This window comes from Jatropha curcas, chromosome 7 (assembly GCF_041381405.1).
Source record: "Jatropha curcas cultivar XTBG-Jc1 chromosome 7, XTBG_Jcur_1.0, whole genome shotgun sequence".
NCBI lineage: Eukaryota > Viridiplantae > Streptophyta > Magnoliopsida > Malpighiales > Euphorbiaceae > Jatropha > Jatropha curcas.
Genome location: NC_143157.1, coordinates 343,972 through 363,239, shown reverse-complemented (window position 1 = coordinate 363,239; position 19,268 = coordinate 343,972). Strand labels below are relative to the sequence as shown.

Here is a 19,268-nt window from a genome sequence, read left to right as displayed (position 1 = left end):
TCGTCTTCTTCATCTTCATCTTCCTCTTCATCTCCTTTCATCTTTCTCTTCATCTCCTTCCTTTCTCCATCCATTTTCATGTGATTTAAACACTAAATTCAACCTAGAACTCTATCCAAGTAAGTAGCCCTTCTTGATTTTCATACTTTTGTGATATTTTAGATGATTTCTAAGAGTTATTATGTATAGGAGAGGGGAACTCAAAGTTGGAAGAAAAGGAAGCTAAGAAGAGGATTTAAAGCTCTTTTGGTTGAAGGTTTGATATCTCTTTTAGTTTTTCACATTTTCTTGCATGAAAACTTGTGTAGTGTGTTGATAATGAAAACATATATTGCTGAATGTTGAATTAGAGGTCTGTAAATGGTGATAAAGCATGGGATGAATTGAATGAATGAAGTAGATATTGATTTCATGCTGAACCCAGTTTGTTGGACCATTGACCAGTAACTTCACCCTGATTTTGACTCTGTTTAACGATGGAATTAGGAAGTGGTATAGAAGAGTTATTTGTTCCTCTATGTTTTATCTGTCCATGAGTTCTTGAATCACCTAATTTGGAGTTATAAATTGAGAGATATGACCAAAATAGTACAGACTGTGCAGGCTGGAAATCAACAGTCTGGACGGACTGGAAGTTGCTCATTTCGGTAAATATTCGCCTACCTTACCAACGTAATTAAGAGATGTGGTAGAAGACAAATTTGTAGCCTAATGTGTTAGCTAACCATAGAAGGCAGAATCACCTAAATTGGAGTTATATATTGAGATCTGTGACCAAAATAGTATAACTTGTGCAGGCTGGAACCCAACAGCAGGGCAGACTGACAGTTGCTACTTGAGCTCAATGTTTGACTACCTTACCAACGTAATTAAGAGATGTGGTAGAAGACAAATTTGTAGCCTAATGTGTTAGCTAACCACAGAATGTAGAATCACCTAAATTGGAGTTATAAATTGAGAGATATGACCAAAATAGTATAAACTGGGCAGGCTGGAAACCAACAGCAGGGCAGACTGGCAGTTGCTACTTGAGCTCAATATGTGACTACCTTGCCAACGTAATTAAGAGATGTGATAGAAGAAAACTTTGTACCTTAAGATGTTAGCTAACCATAGAATTTAGAATAACCTAAATTGGACGTATACAGAAAGAGTTATGATAGGATTTGTGAAACATGTACAGGCTGTCTGGCAGATTTCAAGAACACATTAGAAATGATGTTGGAATGCATATGTAGATTCATTCACCCGAAAATTATTACTGCATTTTACCTTCTAAGTGAACTTAATTCAAACTAAGAATTTCCTTAATCTGAATGGTAAAATTTAGTTACATAAATATTAGTAAGAATTGCATCGCGGGTGCAATAGCTAGAGTATTTCCATGCAAGTTACTTTATACATTATCAATGGTATGCATTATTCCTCATTAGATATTTTCTAAATAATTCTTGTATTATCACAATACACATAATATGCTCCATTAAGGTTAGGCAGAAACCACGTAGATAAGACTATGTCGCGACATAGGATAGCAGATCTGCACCCCATACAGTTTGGTACTCCAGCTACAGGCTGTTGAGTGGATATGATTTATATACGGGCCATAACAGCCCAGCCATACAGTATTCATCCAGTTTCATACAGTTCACACAGTTTTTCTTATCACTTTGGTTTCACTATAACCTTATGGAGCCATGCAGTTATGTGATTTATTATTTATAAAGTATATACGATGGTTAATAAAAGTTGCAAAATTTATACAGCATCATGAACAGCAGGTAAAATCATGAAAGTATAATGATATGTGTGCTTATATGTTTATTGTTTTATTTCTTATTAAATTGAGATATCCACTGAGCATTATTTGCTCAGCGAGTTATTTATTTAACTCGTAGGTTTCGAGACTGGACCGTAGAGAATCAGCTTACAACTGCTGCAGTTCATCTGTGGAAGACTCAGTCTTCAGGGTAGCTACTCATTTGGATATTTTGATTCTGTCTATCCTTATCATGGCATGTACAGGGCACACAGTTGGGCCCATTTCATTTTGAAAATTAGTATCATGTCTTGTAAAAATATTAAGTACATATCTATATTTTCCTAATGTAAAAAGCAACAGCTTGACATCATAATCAGCATACAACATGATATTAGCATGAAAGGACATAGGTTCAACCAGATTGTAGCGTCTCAGCTCGGTTCATTTGAGTTAACGGGTGGACCGGGAAGGGATGTTACAAATCTCCATATACACCTCTTCTTTCAAACCACCATGTAGAAAAGCGTTTTTAACATCAAATTGATGTAACTCCCAGTCAAGATTAGCTGCACAAGACCACAAAATTCTAATTGTGTTCATCTTGGCCACAGGGGCAAATGTTTCATGATAATCGACTCCATAGGTCTGACTGAATCCTCTAGCTACTAATCTAGCCTTGTACCTCTCAATTGAACCATCTGCCCTATGTTTAACTGTGAACATCCATTTACATCCAACTGGCTTCTTCCGGGTGGAGGAGTTACAAGATCCCATGTCTCGTTTTTTGCCAAAGCTCTCATCTCCTCAACCATTGCAGCCTTCCATTTTGAGTCATGTAATGCCTCATGGCAATCCTGCAATATAGAAATAGAAGAAACAAATAAAACAAAGGCTCTATAGGAAGGGGACAGAGCATTATAGGAGATAAAATGAGAGATTAGATGTTTAGTGCATGTTCTAACTCCTTTTCTAAGAGCAATAGGAATATCAAGGTCATTGTCAGAAGGACTGGAATCAAGATTAGGATCAGAATCAACAGGAATTAAAGAAGACTCACCAAGTTCTTATTCTTCTGTATTTTCAAGGTCTGAAATTGGAGAGGATGGTTGATCAGAGGTCTCATGCTCCATGGTTGTATTTGTATTAGTCCGCCGTGTGTAGGTTTTCAAATCATGTCTATCCAATCTTCCTAGAGGTTTGGGTGGTTGTTCTCTCTTACTATCTATGTCTACAGAAATCTCTCCCTGGGAAGGAATGTCATCCACCACCTCTTCCATTTGATATTTCTCCCCCTGAAGAGGTGACTAGGAAGGAAAATAAGATTCAAATTCTCGAAAGGTAATATCCATACTCACAAAGTATTTCCTAGAAGGAGGATGGTAACACTTGTATCCTTTTTGAGTAATAGAGCAACCAACAAACACACACTTCAAGGCTCTAAGATCTAATTTGCTTAGACCATTCTGATGAACAAAACAAACACAACCAAAGACTTTAGAAGGTACAATATAAGAGTTTTTTCCTTGAAGAAGCTCTAATGGAGTTTTAAAATTTTAAGTATGAAGATGCATACGATTGATAAGATAAGCAGTAGTCAAAATATCATCCCCCCAATATGATTTGGGAAGATTTATAGTGAACATAAGAGACTTAGTTACTTCTAATAAATGCCTATTTTTCCTTTCTGCTACTCCATTTTGAGCATTAGTATTGACACAACTAGTTTGATGAATAATACCATTAGAACCTAAATAGGTACGAAAATCTACATTCATGTATTCAGTACCATTATCAGTTCTTAGGATTTTAACATGTGCATCAAACTGAGTACAAATCATTTTATAGAAGTTCTGAAAACAAGAAAAAACTTCATTTTTTGTTTTCATCAAATAAACCCAAGTCAATCTAGTGCCACAATCAATAAAGGTCACAAACCATCTATAACTAGAAGAGAGACAATTTTAGTAGGACCCCATACATTAGAATGAATAGTAGCAAAAGGAATCAAATTTTTATTATTAATTGGAGAATAAGTATGCCTGGTGTGTTTGGCAAGTTCACAAGCATCACATACTAATGAATCAAAATCACACTTAGTAAACAAAGTGGGAAATAAACGTCCTAAAATAGAAAAAGAGGGATGTCCTAATCTCCTATGTGATTGAATAACTTCATGGGAAGGATTTCTAGAAGTTCCTAACAAAGCTTGACTGGTACTTGAATTTGAAAAATGACAAACGTCATCCAACAGATACAGTCCATCGCGCAAGCTACCACTGCCAATCATTCTCCCTGTGTTCAGTTCCTGAAATATACAATGAGTAGGGTAAAAGGTTACTTTGCAATTAAGCGCTTTTGTGATTAGGCTAACAGATAACAGATTAATAGGAAATCTAGGAACATGGAGAACGGAGGAGAGTTTAATATTGGAAGTGCAATCAACAGAACCCGTGCCAGCAATCGGTACTAAGGAGCCATCCGCAATGGGGAATTTTGTCTGTGCTTTGATACTTAGAATATGTGAGGAAATCTTTTATAGAGCTTGTTCTATGTTTATTTACTCCTGAATCTATAACCCAAAAGGGTTTTGCAATTTTTGCAAGAAAGGTAAGAAAAGCATTACCTGAATTAACAAAATTAGAGGTTGCAGTCTGAGTTGAGGATGAATCAAGCTAACTTCACTGGACTAATCTGAAGTGAGGGGCTCTCTGAGTGAAAACCCATATCTACCTTCTTTCCATCATCCATATTTGTAGAAAAAACTCAAACGGTAGCAGTGGTGGAAATAAACCAAAAAAAAGGGAAAAAAATTACAAAAAGTAAAACTGGTGCTGAAAAACCCGTAAGTCGAAGTTGCCACACTGAGTCGAGGTCGCCGGAACAAGAAACATTGACGGAGCTCACCGAAAATAGCAGCACGCGCTGGTGCATGAAGACCGGCCAGAAACTTTTGGAGGCGTGTGTGCACACGCGCGTGGTTGGACGACAATGCGGTTTAGACAGAGGGTCGATTGGCGGTCGCTTTTCCTTCTGAGGCGGGCGGTGACGACCAACTCCCACTTCCAGTAGTGCTATGTGTATCTCAGACCACTTCGCAAACTGAGACCGATGCTGAAAAATTCACGGCAATGGCTCTGATACCATGTAGAAATTAAAGGAAAGAATATGTTGTATTTCTTTCTATTGTGTTATGTCTTTCAACCTCAATTTCACTATATATATACAAAAGATTGTTCCAATATAGGAAGTAATCTAAATATGAATAAACCTAAACTAGGAAAGACAATATTTTCTCTAATTAGGAATAAACCTAAACTAGGAAACACAATGTTTACTTTAATTACAAGGATTCCAACAAATTTTTATCCATAAATTTCAGAAATTTATGCAAAAATTTTGGTATTCAATGATACTACACATACTTTTAAGGGGTTTTATTATCCCACATCTCATTTATTTTTTTACTATATGCATTAATATTGTTAGTGCACTTCAAGAATTTGAAAATGATGTATTATTAAAGAAAAGTTATATTTTATCAATGAAAGAAAAATGGTTAGTTTATTTTAAAAATATATCATTCATTTTCTTGTTGCTTGTGTTTCATCCTAAATGCAAACTTATAGTTGTATATAATTATTTAGCTCTTTATTATGAAATATTAAATCTTGATGTAGAAGACAATGTTAATATAAATGTAGTATTAAATGAAGTTAATAAAAATATTATAGATTTATATATTGAATTTGTTCAATATTTTGGTTCATCTACTTCTTTTGATTGTTCTCAAGTTCATAATACATCATTTGCAACTGAAAGGTAAGTGTTGTTGAACGTCTATTATTACCAAGACAAAAAAAGACCTAGGGGATCCGGTTCCGGTGCTATTCCGAAACTTGATACTTATCTTACCATAGGTTTCGTGTTTGGTGATAGTTTTGTAGGTAACAAAATTTTCAATTCTAAATTGGTGGAGTCGTCACGCCAATACATTTCCAACCCTTGCACTAATTGCAAAATAAATTTTGGCAACACCAGTCTCGGCGTTGCGGTTGAATAAACTTTTAGTGAGTGAGGAAATATGTTTGATGAAACACAATATAGGATGACACTTGAATCAATAGAAGCATAATCATGCGTGGATGATTGGACTAAGGCCATACTAAGGGCATAAGAGAATACCAAAGAAAGTGAAGATTTATAGATCTTTACAATGGGTTCTCAACGAGAATATCAACCGATGGAAATAATGATTACGTGAGGGAAGTAGGAACTACTTAGGCTTTGATTTCTTTAAACCCCAAGAGGATAATTAGGGAACTTAATTTTTGGAAATAACAACTAAGTGAAGTAAGTAGTAACCAAAATCGTTAGTTTCTAGTTCGGTTCCGGTTTCACATTTTCTGAAATCAGAACCGTCGATTTTAGAATCGAAACCGTGGCCACCCTATACATAAAAGCACAAATAACATGAGGACATGTCTACTTCTTTAAATCCACAATGTAATATCATTCCTATAAAAAATGTCAAACCATTTTCTTCATTAGAAATCAAGTGACCGTCTACTTTCTATGGTGTTGAGGTGCAAGGATTTTAGTGAAAGTTTGGGGATGAATTTAAGTAGTTGACATAATTTTAAACAGGTTCGAATACGAGTACTTAAATAGATATTTAAACAGATTTATGATTGGTATAAGTAGTGAAATTCTAAATGGATATGGGTTCTAGTAGCTCAAAATTCATGGGTACTAGCCTCGCTTCCATCTCTACTTAGACTCATTTTCATTCTTATCTCCAACCTTAATTCCTACTTCAGCTGCTTCTTTCTCATTTAATTCCTTAGAAACTCTCCCTCCCTCAGATAAATTAAAGTCGTAATAGCAATTGTTGAGGAACTTTTCAATAAAACAAATTTAAAAAAAGATAAAAACAAAAAACACACATCACACAAAATTAGATACAAATTAAAAAAGCTAAAGCTAAAAGGAATAACTAATATTTGAATGTCGAAATTTAGCTGTCCATAGCTCACCAAAGTTAAATTGTACTGGTTCAAAACCTTCACAAGACTCCTTTTCACTCTTATCTATAGCCTTAATTCCTACTACAACTGCTTCTTTCTCGTGTAATTTTATTGAGCAACTTTTCAATAAATAAATTTAAAAAAATAAAAAAGACATATTACACAAAATTAGGTACAAATTAAAATAAAAATCTAAAGATAAAAGGAATAACTAACATTTGAACATAGAAATTTAGTTGTCTATATCTCACCAAAGTTGAATTGTACTTGTTCAGAACGTTCACAGACTCCTATTCATTTTTTATCTCCAACCTTAATTCTTACTTCAGCTGCTTCTCTCTCGTTTAATTTCCTTCACAAACTCCTTTGAACCAAAGCTGTAATAGAAATTGTTGAGCAATTTTTCAATATAATAAATTTGAAAAGATGAAAACTAAAAAAAAAAATTTAGTTATCCAAACTCACCAAAGTTGAATTGTACTAGTTCATAACTTTCACACCAAAAAGTGCATAAATGTGACCTCCTTTACAGTTCTAGTGATAATCCCATGTTCTAAAACATTTCCACGGATACATATTAGGGGCAAATGAAAACCTAATATTTGAACTTGAAATTTAATTATTCACAACTCACTGAAGATGAATTGTATTGGTTCATAACCTCCATACCAAAGGGTGCATAAGAGTGGCCGCCTTTCTACTTCTAATGACAATCCTACAACAAGGGCAAAGGAAGAGATAATATTTAAATTAGAAATTTAGTTGTTCATAACTCAACAAAGTGAAATGTACTAATTCAAAATCTTCACACCAAAAGATGCATAAAGGTGGCCTCTTTTCCACTTCTTATGACAATCCCACCATGTTCTAAAACCATTTCCATAGATCCACGTTTGGGGCAAAGGAAGAGCTAATGTTTGAACTTAGAAATTTAGTTGTCCAAAACTTACTAAAACTAAACTATACTAGTTCAATAATTTCACACCAAAATATGTATAAGGGAGATTCCTTTCAACTTCTAGTGACAACCCCACCATGTTCTAGAATATGGATCCAATTTGGGGGCAAAATTTTCACTAAAAGAGAAAATTAGTGTTCATTAGAATGAGGCTTTAGGGCATTAGTTAGAGGAAAATGTCATTTTTACCACCTTATAATTGATATATTTTGCATTCTTCATGTACAAACAAACTTCTTTAGTGTTGATAGTGTAATACCCTGAATTTTTATTTTCAAACATTATCTAATTAAATTTAATGAACCGACAGCTTGGAAATTAATATTAATATTTTAGTGCGAATACTGTGAGAAACCGAACCGAAAATCGATTGAAAAAGCCGAAAACCAGTTGAAAACCAAAGATTTGGGCCGAATTGAATCGAATCGAACCGGTTCGACCCAAAACATCTAGAAACTTCCTCCTCTCTATATTCAACGCTTATCTCCCTCACTCATGGAGTCCTGCGCCTCCAGTTCACCGACAACCTCCCCAGCCACTGCTCCTCCCTTCTTCTTCTTCTTCTTCTTCTTCTTCTTCTTCTTTTTTCTTTCCTTCTTTTCCCTTCACTGCGTCTGTGTTCTTGACGAGGCAAAACAGCAGCAGCGTCGCGCGACACCCCCAGCTGATCGGACCTCCTCGCGCGCCACCGCTGCTCCCCGCGACAGCTCGACCTCGGCAAGCTTGCCGTTCCGCCCCTCCCTCCGCTCGAACCAAGCGGAGACAGCAGCCTAGAGAGGACTGCATCGCGCCTCAACGGATCTGTCGCGCCACCGCCCTGTCGCCGCTCCAGTGTGCCTCCGACCACCAGGAACGAGCCTGTCCAGCTTCTTCGCGCCGTCTCCGCCTCTCTCCGGCACTGTCAGTCGGATCCGGCCACTGGCAGCTACTGCTCTTCGATCTGGCACGTGTAAAAATCTCCGATCTAGCGAAAATTCGACAAATTTATATTTTGAGGTAAAAATTAATTTTAATGATTTTCGTTACTTGAATTAAATTTAATTATTGTAGTTAATTAATTTAGTTCATTAATTTAGTTAACTTAATTTTAGTCATTTTGCGTAGTTAATTAATTTTATGTGGTGAAAATTAATTTAAGTAGTATTGAATTATTGATTAATGAAATATAGAAAGTAAATACAGTATGAACTAAATTTTGAGGAGTTAAATTAAAAGCAATTCGTGTTGATTTATTAATTTATTAACAATATTTAGTTAAAATTTAATACGGTATTAACCTAAATTAATTGAAAAGTCAGATAAGTCAGATGTATGGAATTAAAGAAAATTTATAAATGTATGTTGGTACGGAAAATGTGGAGGATGGGATTTGTTGATTGAGTTGATTGCCCGATGGATGGGCTGTGTGGTTTGGAATTAATTGATATAATGTTGATATTTTACCAGTGGATAATCCAATTTTTAGGGGGGATGCTGCCGAAAAGTCGTTAGAAAATAAATTGTATTTTAGAAATTAAATTACTTATAGCGATTAAATTATTCATAGAAATTAAAAATATAGAATAAGATTATGAGAGTGATAAATAATCAAATAAATAAATAAACAAGAGGAACGAATTTATATGTAGTTCAGGGAATTAAATACCGACTAAAGTTATTAATGTTATGAATATTATATGATCAATCGCATTATCATTATTAATATTATTATCATTAATCATATTAATGTTTTGATTAGTATTATCATAAAATATTAATTACCAAATAATTAGACGTTCTACTCAATGAATAAATTAGAAGAACTAAATCAAATAAAGATGCACTATAGATATACAGTTTAGTTTGATAAGTTAGTGAACCGACGAGTAACGAAAACAAATAAATGAATGTAAACTGCTTTTCCCAAATTAGAATTCTTATGTAGAATTTTCTTATTATATAGAAACGTATAAAGTCTCGGACTGTGAAGACAAAGGCTGGGAGCGCACAATAGGAAAGGCAGTCCTTTTAAGGACAACAAAAACAGTGAGTAGTGTTAGATAACTAGTATCATCCGCCTGCATTCATGCATTCACGGCTAAATGTTATCATGCATTATTTTATTGAATTGCCATATTATGATGCACCATTTGTTGATATTAAAAATTGTTTGATTACTTGTGCTGTGAATACACTGTGCCTTGTTTGTGTGGAATTGGGATGACGTGGACCACCATGGGTTTGTGAGGACGGTCTGTGATATGGATCCTGAATATGATATGATATGAAATTTGACCGTCGGCCGGAAAAATGGGAGATCGGCTCCCCCGTGTGCACCTGATGATATGGATTGTATGGAAAACCACAGGATGGCTTCTTGTTGTTGCGCACCTGATAATCTAGATTTGATTGTAGCCCGCAGGGTGGCCTCCTGTTGTGAGCACTTGATGATCTAGATTGGATGGAGACCACCGGGTTGCCTCCTGTGGGTATGGAAAAGAAAAGAGAGAATGGAAAAACAATGAGAGGACTGGTCAGTGAGGATTAGACCAGTTGGCCGTATGGGGGATCGGCTCCCCGGTGCACATGTATGAGAGGGCGAGCCATGTGTGAGGACGGCTCGTTGGGGTTTCAGGTGGTGCCACTGACTAATTTCCATGTGATGTGATTATATGAAGGTGATGATACTTGTGATTGCTGTTGTATTGCCATTTGTGTGACAAAATGCATGATCATATAATTAAACGGTAACTAGATAAAAATATTTAGCATCTGTGTGATTGTGTGGGGTGAGAGGGTTATCTAACCCTACTCATTGAGTTTGGCGCTCACCCCTGCCTACTATTTTTTTTCCAGGTAATAGAAAGAAAGAAAAGCCTTGTAGAGTTGAGACACTTATTGTAGAAGACTGTTAAGGATAGAAATAACGATGTAAATATAAAGGTAGAGTTCCGCAATTGTATTCCAGTTGGGTTGTAAATAAATAATAAAGTCCATATTAAATATATGAATTGTATTTTGAATGCATATGTATAATAAGTTAATGGGCCTGAATCCATAATTATGAATAGACTGTGAGATTTAAATAAGTTAGGCTTACTACGGGCTTCGGGGGCCTTAAGCCCACCCAGGTCCTAGTGCCGGTCCGACCCACGGAAATGGGTCATGACAAAGTTGGTATCAGAGCATAAGTTGGGCCTTAGGAATCAATTGCGGAACATAGGAAATTAAATAGAGAACTCCTATGTTGGGATCGGCCGTAACCAACAAAGGAGCTGTAGTCGGGATTGAATTCCATTTTAGTGCCGATGGACGCATCGTGCATGAGGATGGAAGGAAATCTATATGAAACTTAGGACGAGAATTAAAATTACAGAAATAATAGTGAATTATAAAAAGAGTCCGGGTAACTGACGTTTATAAAATAAATACTTTGAGTTTTGCTAAATCCCCTCCATTTATTTTGAAGCAGAAGATCAGTTGGATATTGGTGTAATGGCCTGATCACCCAGTACACCATGATTCGACAGGAGACACTGCTTCGAAAATTATTTGAAATTATTTAGAAAAGGAGTCGGAGTTTTAAAGACAATAAGAAAGTAAATTTATTTGAACTATGATTTGAGAAGCATGTTTTATTATTTGCTTATTGGAAATTGTTTTGAAGTTGCAATTAATTGTTTGGTTTTATTATTTTGTCGGCATGTCAAAAATTTATCTGATTTTAAAATTTAAATTATTTACAATGATTGCATGTTTGATTAAATTTTTATCATATTGTCTATCCCGAGGACTAAATTAGGCCTATAGAAATTAATACTGATAAGTTAATAAATCGTATAGAATAGGAATCTGAAAGAAAATGTCAATTCAGATATAGATTACATTCTAGAAATGTTACTGTTAGGGATTAAAAAGTGAAAATGGTAATTTAAATTAAATCAAGGGTTAGAAAAGGAGGATCTAAGACAAATAATCATAATAGACAAGAAATCCTCAATTATTCAAGGCGAAACTTAAGAATATAAAAGAAAATGTTAAATGAATTATGTGCTTGAATGTGAAGAACATAATGTTAACTGAATAGGTCAAATTAATTATAGCAATATAAAATAATGTAAACATGATAAAGAAGCAGGTAAAACTTCCTTTGAACAATTAGTATGAAGGGTAAAATTTTGGGTGTTTTAATATAGAATTAAAGTGGTTAGTGAATAATTGGGCAAAAGTTGTGAAGTGAAAATTTGATTAATAAGGAAAAGATTGACTAATAGTTAATAGAAGTAATTACAAGCCATGAAATAATTATGAATCTATTATAATAAAATGAATGTAGAAGATGGTGAATAACTTTAAATCACAAATGGGGAATGAATGGGGAAAGGAACGTGGATGCTATAAGAAAGCTTAATAAATTAAGGAAATTGGATGTATCTAGGTAGAGAGTTATGTAGAAAGGACTAATACTACTTATTAAATTTAAAGAACACTTATATAAAATCTGCTTAAAAGAATTAAGTGCGAAATTAGATCGAGGTGCTAAATAAAATAAAAGTTAATAAATTTGGAAGAGAATAAAGGTCAAAGATAACTCATAATATTGAAATAGAGATTGAAAAATTAGAATAAAGAAATTTGAGAAGCAGTGACCTTAGGATGGAATTAAATTTTGTGTAAAATAATGGTTTTACGCCTTAGATTCATGTACCCATCCTTAAAACTTTTTTTTACGGATAAGACTTAAATGAGGTTGGGTACACTAAGGAGATATGAAGGATAAAAGAAAGATGAAAATGAATCAAAAGGCTAAAGAATTAGGATAATACTAGGGGATGTTAAATCATAGAAAAGCCGATGACGATAATATGGTCAATTAATTTATCTACTGTAGAATTAACTTGGGAATAAGAGATATAAAGCAGTGAAACTTAAAAATAGATATATTAAAAATAGAAATTTTGAGTACTATGCCTTTTTAACTGTAGTAAATTGTGACTACAGAAGTAAAAAGACTTGATGTGGAAACTTAAATTGTCAAGTAATTTACGAAATCATAAGAAAACTATTCCCCATTAGAGGATGTTTTGGAGTAAAAGATATGTTAATACAATACAATGTAAGTATGTGACAAAGTTGATAAATATTACAATTTATAAATTTAAATCCTGACAGGATGGCTGGCAGCAAAGAAAAAGAATATTCGAAGTTGATCCTTCTGTGAGACAATGCTTAAATTGATTAGGGGGCTATCTGAAAATGATAACAGTAGTAGATGTAAACAGCCCATAAATTTAGTAAACAATTAAATTTCAAGAGGAAAGTCTGAGAATAGTTATTAAAGTAGTGAAATGTACAGTTATTAATTGATATTAGTTGAGGATGAGATAAATAAATTGATACTATATTTTGAAACTTGGATGGAAAAATTAAACGATTAGCTTAAGTATTATAAAGGCTAATTAGGGCCTTGCTAGTATTTCATAATTAAGGCATAAACTGAAGTTCCATATAGAAACGAATAAATTCTTTAGCTGACAGCAGAATTTGATTAATATATATATATATATATATATATATATATATATATATATATATATATATATATATATATATATATATATATATATATATGTAATATTTGGATTGTAAGGTGACATGAAGTCGGGACTTAAGAAATTTCATTGAGGACTTTTATATATTGATAGGTATCGGGTAAAAGGTAAATAGTTGGGGCAAGTAATAAATATTAGGTTGAAATAATGGTGATCGGATAAGCCATGAAAAATAATGATTAATAGTATAAAGAAATTAAGTGGATGGAATATTTAATAAGTATGCTTCAATATCCTTAGGATAAATTAATAAGCAACATAAGTGAAATGAAATGTTATTATGAAAGTCAACTTTTAATGATACATGTTAAGATAATTAAAGGAATAAGTGTTAGAAGTAAGTACGGCAATTAAATAGAAGGTGTGGAGATCCCTATAGAGAAAGATAACCAATAGTGCAGGGATGTTCTTAGTAAATGAACTATTTAAATAATTCCGCTAGCGTACGATAAGGATAGAGGACGTGTATAAAAGGAACTGATAGAGTGAGCTCGAGTAACCATATGATAATATAGACAATGAGAGTTATAAGAAAATTTTTCTTAAAATTTTGGATTAAGGTAACATTTTTTTCAGTTTTGAGTAAGAAAAGATTTAGTCATAACATATGTACGTTAAATAACTCTATTTTGATTATAAATAAATTAAATTTCAAATTGTTTTGCTTTTTGCAAATTATATTTGGTTTTCATAAAGAAATGTGTAATAAAATTTAATTTTGGAAAAATATATGTATTAAGCCTTTTATTATAAAACTCGTTTAATGGCAAGATTTTTATTTAAAGAAAGATTTTCTAGCAACAGTCTGTATGATAGTTTGGAGATTAAGTAATAAAGCTTCCTATAGCGGTAGACGTACAATCAGAATACCCCACTCACTTTATTCCCTTGACCTGTATTTTCGTTTTTGAGCTGTCTCCTTGGTATTGGAAGCAATTCCTTATAACTTTACAATTTTCCATGCGTCCATTCTTATTCTTTCCCATTAGATTCAATTCGAGGATGAATTGTCTTAAGGGGGGGAGATTGTAATACCCTGAATTTTTATTTTCAAACATTATCTAATTAAATTTAATGAACCGACAGCTTGGAAATTAATATTAATATTTTAGTGCGAATACTGTGAGAAACCGAACCGAAAATCGATTGAAAAAGCCGAAAACCAGTTGAAAACCAAAGATTTGGGCCGAATCGAATCGAATCGAACCGGTTCGACCCAAAACATCTAGAAACTTCCTCCTCTCTATATTCAACGCTTATCTCCCTCACTCATGGAGTCCTGCGCCTCCAGTTCACCGACAACCTCCCCAGCCACTGCTCCTCCCTTCTTCTTCTTCTTCTTCTTCTTCTTCTTCTTCTTTTTTCTTTCCTTCTTTTCCCTTCACTGCGTCTGTGTTCTTGACGAGGCAAAACAGCAGCAGCGTCGCGCGACACCCCCAGCTGATCGGACCTCCTCGCGCGCCACCGCTGCTCCCCGCGACAGCTCGACCTCGGCAAGCTTGCCGTTCCGCCCCTCCCTCCGCTCGAACCAAGCGGAGACAGCAGCCTAGAGAGGACTGCATCGCGCCTCAACGGATCTGTCGCGCCACCGCCCTGTCGCCGCTCCAGTGTGCCTCCGACCACCAGGAACGAGCCTGTCCAGCTTCTTCGCGCCGTCTCCGCCTCTCTCCGGCACTGTCAGTCGGATCCGGCCACTGGCAGCTACTGCTCTTCGATCTGGCACGTGTAAAAATCTCCGATCTAGCGAAAATTCGACAAATTTATATTTTGAGGTAAAAATTAATTTTAATGATTTTCGTTACTTGAATTAAATTTAATTATTGTAGTTAATTAATTTAGTTCATTAATTTAGTTAACTTAATTTTAGTCATTTTGCGTAGTTAATTAATTTTATGTGGTGAAAATTAATTTAAGTAGTATTGAATTATTGATTAATGAAATATAGAAAGTAAATACAGTATGAACTAAATTTTGAGGAGTTAAATTAAAAGCAATTCGTGTTGATTTATTAATTTATTAACAATATTTAGTTAAAATTTAATACGGTATTAACCTAAATTAATTGAAAAGTCAGATAAGTCAGATGTATGGAATTAAAGAAAATTTATAAATGTATGTTGGTACGGAAAATGTGGAGGATGGGATTTGTTGATTGAGTTGATTGCCCGATGGATGGGCTGTGTGGTTTGGAATTAATTGATATAATGTTGATATTTTACCAGTGGATAATCCAATTTTTAGGGGGGATGCTGCCGAAAAGTCGTTAGAAAATAAATTGTATTTTAGAAATTAAATTACTTATAGCGATTAAATTATTCATAGAAATTAAAAATATAGAATAAGATTATGAGAGTGATAAATAATCAAATAAATAAATAAACAAGAGGAACGAATTTATATGTAGTTCAGGGAATTAAATACCGACTAAAGTTATTAATGTTATGAATATTATATGATCAATCGCATTATCATTATTAATATTATTATCATTAATCATATTAATGTTTTGATTAGTATTATCATAAAATATTAATTACCAAATAATTAGACGTTCTACTCAATGAATAAATTAGAAGAACTAAATCAAATAAAGATGCACTATAGATATACAGTTTAGTTTGATAAGTTAGTGAACCGACGAGTAACGAAAACAAATAAATGAATGTAAACTGCTTTTCCCAAATTAGAATTCTTATGTAGAATTTTCTTATTATATAGAAACGTATAAAGTCTCGGACTGTGAAGACAAAGGCTGGGAGCGCACAATAGGAAAGGCAGTCCTTTTAAGGACAACAAAAACAGTGAGTAGTGTTAGATAACTAGTATCATCCGCCTGCATTCATGCATTCACGGCTAAATGTTATCATGCATTATTTTATTGAATTGCCATATTATGATGCACCATTTGTTGATATTAAAAATTGTTTGATTACTTGTGCTGTGAATACACTGTGCCTTGTTTGTGTGGAATTGGGATGACGTGGACCACCATGGGTTTGTGAGGACGGTCTGTGATATGGATCCTGAATATGATATGATATGAAATTTGACCGTCGGCCAGAAAAATGGGAGATCGGCTCCCCCGTGTGCACCTGATGATATGGATTGTATGGAAAACCACAGGATGGCTTCTTGTTGTTGCGCACCTGATAATCTAGATTTGATTGTAGCCCGCAGGGTGGCCTCCTGTTGTGAGCACTTGATGATCTAGATTGGATGGAGACCACCGGGTTGCCTCCTGTGGGTATGGAAAAGAAAAGAGAGAATGGAAAAACAATGAGAGGACTGGTCAGTGAGGATTAGACCAGTTGGCCGTATGGGGGATCGGCTCCCCGGTGCACATGTATGAGAGGGCGAGCCATGTGTGAGGACGGCTCGTTGGGGTTTCAGGTGGTGCCACTGACTAATTTCCATGTGATGTGATTATATGAAGGTGATGATACTTGTGATTGCTGTTGTATTGCCATTTGTGTGACAAAATGCATGATCATATAATTAAACGGTAACTAGATAAAAATATTTAGCATCTGTGTGATTGTGTGGGGTGAGAGGGTTATCTAACCCTACTCATTGAGTTTGGCGCTCACCCCTGCCTACTATTTTTTTTCCAGGTAATAGAAAGAAAGAAAAGCCTTGTAGAGTTGAGACACTTATTGTAGAAGACTGTTAAGGATAGAAATAACGATGTAAATATAAAGGTAGAGTTCCGCAATTGTATTCCAGTTGGGTTGTAAATAAATAATAAAGTCCATATTAAATATATGAATTGTATTTTGAATGCATATGTATAATAAGTTAATGGGCCTGAATCCATAATTATGAATAGACTGTGAGATTTAAATAAGTTAGGCTTACTACGGGCTTCGGGGGCCTTAAGCCCACCCAGGTCCTAGTGCCGGTCCGACCCACGGAAATGGGTCATGACAGATAGTCTGTCTAAATATACAATGGTAGGATATATATATTGGTATGAGAAAAAAAATTCATAATTAAAACTTCTAACATATATTTTATTAATTAATATAAATTTATCAATTTCATTTGACCTTCGCTAATATTAATTGTAAACTTTTCTTTAACTACCACAACTGTTTATATTAATCTCATGTTTTGCTTTAAGGTAATTTTTTAAGTAATTTCATTAGGTTAATTGCTTATATTATATATAAACATTATAGTTTTTGAAAATAATTGATTATAGAAAAATGTTTCTAGCAATTTTTAGATAGTTAAAGTTGGTAACTTTAAAGCATGCAAGGTGGAAGAATTCAAATTTTCAGAAACGATTGATTTAGGAAGAAATATTCTAACAATTTGTTGTGGTTAGTTAAAATTAGTTATTTTAAAGCGTGCAAAGCGAAGAGACTTAAAATTTTAAAAATAAGTGATTTGCAAATAAATATTCTAGTAGTAAATATTGATTATTATCTAGAATATCCATCGCTACAAATGATAAAAAATTATGATGATTTATCATTTTATATATTTAGTATTTAAAAGATTATAAGTCACAATGGTTCATAGAGAAACCAATAAATATGCATGTCTACTGGGCGCAATTGCTATTATTAAGAATATGTATTTAGTAAAAATTTCTCCGAAATAAAAAAGGAAACAACTTAGCGATTTTTGACTTGTATGATATTTCTAACAGACTTAGCTAACTTGGTCTCCTAACAACTGATTTTGAACAAATATGTCTTGATAATTTGTAGATGGTTAGTTAATGTTGGTAATTAGAAAGCTTGCAAGGTAGAAAAACTCAAAAGACATATTCTCGTTATTTGTAGATGGCTAGTTAAAGTTGGTAAATTGAAAGTGTGTAAATTGGAAGAACTTAAAATTTCACAAACAATTATTTGCAAAGAAGTTTTTCGGCAATTTTTGGATGGTCAGTTAAACTTAGTAACTTTAAATTGTGAAATATTGAAGAACTCAAAATTCAACAAAGAGTTTATTTGCCGAGGAATATTTTGGCAATCTATAGTTTGTAAATTAAAAATGTGTAAGGCAAAAGTATTTATGCATCTATATTTGATATATATTTAATAAAAATTGAATTTTTTAAATATTTAATGTTTGCTCCTATTAATTACAATTAAAATATAGTGATAATAGAAGCATTTAAGAAGATGAATGACAAATAGGTTTAGAATGATGAAATGTCTTTTTATGAAGATACCAAAGAGTTGATGATAGAATTACTTTAATGCTCTATGGCTATTAGCTAAAATTGAAAACTTTAACGTATGTAAAATGAAATGACTTAATGTTTTACAAACAATTGATTTGCAGAGACATGTTTCTAGCAATTTTGGATAACAAGTTAAAATTAGTAATTTTAAAGTGTACAAGGTGAAATAATAAAATTTTTTACAAATAACTGATTTGCAAAGAAATGTTCTGGCAATTTGTGGATGATGGTTAAAGTTGATAACTTAAAGCATACAAAGTAGAGGAACTCATAATTTAGCAAACAAGTGATTTGTAAAAAAATATTTTGGTAATTAGTAAAAAAAAATTAAAAGTTACTTGAAAGTATTATGTCATATCCATAGCTACAAAGTGACGAAAAAAAATTATGAGGAACTACAACTCATATGTTTAATATTTTGAAAATTATAAGCCACAATGGTTATAGAGAAGCCAATTAAATATGTCTTTTGCCAATTATCCAGAAAGTTACTATGCACTTAGCAAAACATTTCTCCCAAAGTCGAGAGGAAGCTCTGCCAATTTTTCCAAATTAACCATGGAGTATTTTATTATTCTCCCATTTTGTTTACTAATCATATGTCCTCTTTCTTTACCCTCTAGTGATAGAGAACTAACAAAGTTTCCAAAAATAACTCCATTTTCCCCGTATTTAAACCATCATATTACTGAAAGATTCTTCCTAATGATAGGAGCTCCACAATCAAGTATGACAAAAT

At 33.6% G+C, this 19,268-nt stretch overlaps 3 long non-coding RNA genes across 3 annotated transcripts; all 3 read left to right on the top strand.

Annotated features, from left to right (window-relative positions):
• LOC149494501 (uncharacterized) lies at positions 1-2,135 on the top strand. The gene is made up of 3 exons (XR_016321826.1): positions 1-119; positions 190-256; positions 1,899-2,135. It is a non-coding gene; the product is annotated as an uncharacterized LOC149494501 (long non-coding RNA).
• A 6,198-nt stretch (positions 2,136-8,333) lies between these two features.
• Positions 8,334-10,750, top strand: LOC149494500 (uncharacterized). The gene is made up of 3 exons (XR_016321809.1): positions 8,334-8,740; positions 9,687-9,769; positions 10,580-10,750. It is a non-coding gene; the product is annotated as an uncharacterized LOC149494500 (long non-coding RNA).
• Positions 10,751-14,700: 3,950 nt separating this feature from the next.
• LOC149494499 (uncharacterized) lies at positions 14,701-17,117 on the top strand. Its single transcript, XR_016321817.1, has 3 exons — positions 14,701-15,107; positions 16,054-16,136; positions 16,947-17,117. It is a non-coding gene; the product is annotated as an uncharacterized LOC149494499 (long non-coding RNA).
• The last annotated feature ends 2,151 nt before the right edge of the window (positions 17,118-19,268 follow it).